The 5,561-nt window shown below is 50.9% G+C and overlaps 1 protein-coding gene across 1 annotated transcript in view; it reads right to left on the minus strand.

The window, feature by feature from the left end:
- PLD5 (phospholipase D family, member 5) overlaps window positions 1-73 on the minus strand; it is a 132,004-nt gene extending 131,931 nt beyond the window's left edge. The window contains exon 1 of the mRNA XM_005882439.2: window positions 2-73. The gene's annotated coding sequence lies outside the window, so the exon portion shown is untranslated. The remainder of the gene's footprint in view (window position 1) is intronic.
- Window positions 74-5,561: the final 5,488 nt, after the last annotated feature.

Here is a 5,561-nt window from a genome sequence, read left to right on the forward strand (position 1 = left end):
CTGGCCTGCTGCTCCCGGCGCCACTGTTGCCTTTGGCGGCAGAAGGTTCCATGTGGTGCGAGCGCCTCGCCGCTGGTGGTATTTCAGTCCCTGCCTGGCTGGCTGGCCTGGATGCTCTGGAAATCAGCCAAGCCGAGCACGGAGCCTGCAGCCGGCAGCTTCAGAGTCTGAAGTCGGAACGTGCTGGGGGGGAAGGTGGGCCCGGCGGTAGGCGTTTTCAGCCAACACCAGGGGCTGCTGCAGTCAGTGACTTTTCTCTGCAACCGTGTTGGGCTTTGCTGCTGGTGGAATGAATGCAATGCTGGCCAGGGCTCCAGCGGACCCGGGGATGCAGGCGCCGAGCCCACTTCCACTCCTCCAACCCGACCGACCGGACTTGGCTGCGGTTCTAATCAGGGAAGAGCATTCTTTCCAGAAGGATTGGAAGGAAGAGGGCAAAGCTGTGGGGCCTCCAGGCGTCAGCGGCTCCAGGGTTGGTGGGAGTCCGCAGAGGGCTCCCGGGAACAAGCATCGGACCTCTCTTTGACCTTAACCATGGGGTGTCAGCCCCCAACACGTGGGGAGAGAAGTTCTCTGCTGGTGCAAGGAGCCCACGGAGCACACGCAGCCTTATCTTCCGGAACAAAGTTCTCCAAGGGCAGCAACCCAGCGGCGAAGACTCTTTAAATCCAGCTGGGTTATACTAAACTATGAATTAAACCTCATGAAGCTAACGCACTCTTTGCTCCTTCTATGCTTTGTCAACATTTTATTGGTTAAAAATTTTCTCTCAGTCGGACTGGCATGGCTCAGTGGTTGAGTGTCGACCTATGAACCAGGAGGTCAGGGTTCGATTCCCGGTCAGGGCACATGCCCAGGTTGTGGGCTCGATCTCCAGTAGGGGGCGTGCAGGAGGCAGCCGATCCCTGATTCTCTCTCATCACTGATGTTTCACACCCCCTCTCCCTTCCTCTCTGAAATCAATAAAAATATATTCTTTACAAAAATAGGAATCCATTGCATTGATCAGGCCTGATAGCATCAAGAAGTAGCGGTGTATCAATCGAGTCCAAGAAAATGACTCACTTTTCTTCCCCGTAGGCAACGGTCTTTCACAGCAGGTGTGGCAGGCAGACCAGGTGCCCAGGTGAGACGACAGAGCCCACGTCCGTGGCCAAGAGGCAACTCGGTGCTCGCACACAGTAGGTGCTAGACGTGTACTGAATCCATACCAACCTTCAAGGGCAGCTGGGAACTCTGGCATGCCAGCTGCTTGCCCTCAAGCCGGGAGGAGCCAGCGCTGCCTAATTTGGGGTCTCGGCTCATGACCCCATCCATCCCTCTGTCCTTTCGCTAGGACACGGTGCGGGCCACACTGCTTCCACTGTCCCCCACACCGTGCCAATTCCTTGTACCCACACGGAATGAGCTGGGGACATTGACGGTGGTGGGGCCAGTAAGAGAGCCTCCCTGCTTTCCACTAGCCTTGGTCTTTGTAGGCAATGGACACCCCTTGGCATCAATGAGGCATCTCCCTTTCCTTCCACTTGCTCTTCAAGGTCCAATGCCCTTTGCCCATCAGGAAGACGCCCCCGATGGCTACAACCCATAGCAATTCTCTGCTCCTAGACCGGCACCCAACCCTTTCACATTCACTCAGATCCTGTCTCCTGGCAGTCTTCGGACGCCATTGTTTTTACTTTCTTTGTTACTTTTCGGTATGTCTTACCATCCAGCCAAATGGTAAACATGTTATGCCTGTATAAAATTCACAAACGGCCCTGGCTGGTTTGGCTCAGTGGAGAGAGCATTGGCCTAGAGTCTGAAGGGTCCCGCTGCAGCTGATCAATGATTCTCTCACATCATTGATGTTTCTCTCTCTCCCCCACTCCCTTCCTCTCTGAAATCAATACAAATATATTTTAAACCAATCAATCAACCAATCAATCAAATTCACAAATGGCATCCTACTGATTGACATGAAAAATTAAGACTAATCACCATGGACGTTAAGGCCCCTCATGAACGGGCCTCTTTAAGTTTGCTCTCCCATCACCCTCCTGCCAGTACCTCTGCTCTGGTTACAAAGAACACTTTGCAGTTCCCCGTCCCCCCAAATCCCTGGGCTCCCTCGTGCTTCCAGGCCTTTGCACATGCGGGGTCCACCAGGGAACCCCAGCTCCTCCCTCAGTGCTCACCCTCTGGGCCGTCTCCGCTGGTCCCCAAGGAACCCAAAGGCTGGGGGTGGGGCCCATCACCATGTGTGTGTCAGAGCCCTGCACGCCCCTAAGCAGATTTCTACAATGAGCGATGCCCAGACCGTGGACGGGCACTGTTTTTCCCGAAGAAAAGTAGATTTTTTCTCAAAGAAGTTACTATTTGGCAGGAATACAAAGAAGGATTTCTGCAGAGTCGTCTGTCTGTTGACTGAACCAGGATTCTGTTGACGGTAAGAACTGTGTGGACGCTCCGGTTAACCAAGATCGTCAGACTTCCCGGCTTGATTGCGTCGCAACACAATGAACCACGAACTCACAGCCACCTCCTTGACACCAGCCCCGGGCACCATCAACATGGAAGCTAGGAATCTCCGGTAAGTGAGATGTAGAAAAAAAAGATGAAAATTTCTATCCAACAGTGGTCTGTATGTTTTCATGAACAATGTGGAAATCCGAAAAGCCAGTCCTTTCCTCCTGGGTTTCCCAGGCCTCTACCCCGCACCACCCTCCCATTACAGCTGGAGGAGCCAGGCCCAGCATTGAAGGGTCTCAGATCCACAGCGAAAGGGCCAGTGGAGACCCCCACCCCCACCCTGGAAGGGCGCAAGGAAAGGAATTCTTTCACAAACGTGTACAAATAGCACCTACTCTGTTTAGTATTTTCTTATAGAACAAACCCAATTTATCTTTTTAGAAAATCTTTATCGCACCTTAAATAGATATTAAAACACACCTGAGGAGGCCAGCAAGACACCATCACTTCCCTCCAAACAGTGTTCATTATTCGTCTGCTTAGTATTTCATTTTTTTCTTTCTATTGCATTTGTTGCGGTCACATGGGTTAATAAAATTTTATAGGTTTCAGGTCTACAATTCTATAACGCACCACCTGTATATTGTATTGGGTGTTCAACACCCAAAGTCAAGCCTCCTTCCATCACCATTTAGCCCCCTGTACCCTCTTCTACCTACTCCCACCCCCCCTTCCCTCTGGTTGGTAATCACCATACTATTGTCTGTGTCTATGAGTTTTGAGGTTCGGTTGTTTTTGCTCAATCTCTTCACCTTTTTTTCACTCTACTCAGTATCTTCCTGTTGGTCCTGCCTGAATAAAAAGCTTATTTCACATTCCAAAAAGGGTAGCCAATTGAAACTGGAAGCTCCCTGTGGCCACTGATACATCCAGCTCCTGCTACCACACCCCCGGCTTCCCTGTGGGCAAGAGTCCAGAGCAAGCATGTCAAACTCGCGGCCCGCGGGCCCCATGCCTCGTTTATTTGGCCTGTGTTAGCCTTTGAGTTTGACACGCTTGGTCCAGAGGAAAGAGGACTAGGAGACTCTTCTATCCCACAGAGCAGAACGACACCCACCACCCCCTCAGGAGAACAGAGGGCCGTGCTGGGCCTGTGTACCTTCCCCTGATCCCCCACCTCCAGTGCCAACCCCAAATCCCACCTTCCCGGGTTGCCCGGGTGTTTGCTCTGTGTTGGATGGGGTTGGCCTCACCCACCCACCCCCGACCTGCCCCACAGTTGTAGCCACTTCAGTGACGGGAGTCAGAGAGCTCCGCATGGGCCAGTGGTTACTGAACCCCTTAGAAATAATCGCACAGGCCAGACGGTGCTTTCAAATTTAATCTCCATCCAACCCACCCCGTCTAAGAATCACGGAGCATGTAGCGCGGCCTTTCCATTTCGAATAATCCTTCAAAAGGCTCTGTTTCCGCGGACTGAAATTGACGTTGGCACAGGAGAAATCAGGTCAAGGCCCTGAGCAAAAGAAACCGCCACTTCCGAAAGCCACCCCAAGATCGCCAAGTATTTCCATTACGGAAACAGGTCCCCGGGGGGAAAACACATTTCAGCAGTAAAAACATTTACAGGAATTTCCACGACTGTCTTATGTGTGAGATGTGAAAGCATGCAGGATGGTTTCTAACCGTGAAGAGTGGAGGCAGCAATAAAATGGGGGTGCCCTTGGGGAGGGTAGCGGCTCATCTCAGGGTCTCGACAGGCTTGCAGAAGGCATGCCGCCTGCCCCGGGGGCCGTGCTGAGCTACAGGAACAGCTGACCAGCCGCCCCGAATCTCTGCAGCCCATCTCAGTTCATCCTTTCCAGTTCCGGGCTGGACCAACTATTTCTTCTCAACCATCAGGGATCCTTTTCCTGCTCTACCTTTTCACCACAAGAGGGAGCTGCAGCACAACCAGGGTGGAGCTCTCCAGCCTTCAGCGTGATAACAGACTCCCTGGACCAGTTAGGACGCTGGGGGAAATGAATGCGATCCATCCATTGTTCAAAATAGGTTTCCAGCCCGGCCAGTGTGGCTCAGTGGTTGAGCATCAACCTATGAAGCAGGAGGTCACTGGTTCGATTCCTGGTCAGGACACATGCCCAGGTTGCGGGCCCCATCCCCAGTGTGGGGTGTGCAGGAGGCAGCCCATCAATGATTCTCTCTCATCGTTGATATTTCTATCTCTCTCTCCCTCTCTCTTCCTCTCTGAAATCAATAAAAAAAATATATTTTTTAAAAGTGTGTGTCAGTTTGATTTACAAGCTCCATGTAGTTAGATGTATAAAGTTTTGCCCTGGCCCACGCCAATGATGGGGTGGGTTTGCTCCCTTCTCTCCTTATTCCTCTTTTGAGAATCAAAGGCGTATCTTGGTCTGGTACAATTTAGTAGCTCTTGGTTGGGTTTCTATGGAGACGAGAACTGTGCAGAGACCAGGAGGTAAGATGTGGCAGCCACCTGGCCACATGTGGCTATTTAAAGTTTAATAAAATTTTACTGTTTTATAAAAAATATATTTTTATTATTGATTTGAGAGAGGAAGGGAGGGAGGAAGGAAGAGAGAGAAGCATCAATGATGAGAGAGAATCATTGATCAGCTGCCTCCTGCACGCCCCACACTGGAGATGGAGCCCGCAACCTGGGCATGTGCACCAAACGGGAATTGAAGGGAATTGAACCGTGACCTCCTGGTTCGTAGGTCAAGGCTCAACCAATAAACCACGCGGGCCGGGCACATTGCGTTTTTAAAAAAGCTGTTTCCACACAAAACAATACCGTAAGTAGTACATTCTATGACCTATTATATTATCTAAAACATAACATACCTATTATCTGATCTACATAATACCTATTATATGACCTGTATCTATCATATTTTTCTTTTTTTTTTCTTTTAGAAAGGGAGAAGAGGGGAGAGATAGAAATATAAATGATGAGAATCACTGATCAGCTGCCTCCTGCACGCCCCCTACTGGGGATGGAGCCTACAACCCAGGCATGTGCCCCTGACCGGGAATCAAACCATGACCTCCTGGTTCATAGGTCCACATTCAACCACTGAACCACACAG

The sequence above is a fragment of the Myotis brandtii genome, unplaced genomic scaffold (assembly GCF_000412655.1).
Source record: "Myotis brandtii unplaced genomic scaffold, ASM41265v1 scaffold717, whole genome shotgun sequence".
Classification (NCBI taxonomy): Eukaryota; Metazoa; Chordata; class Mammalia; order Chiroptera; family Vespertilionidae; genus Myotis; species Myotis brandtii.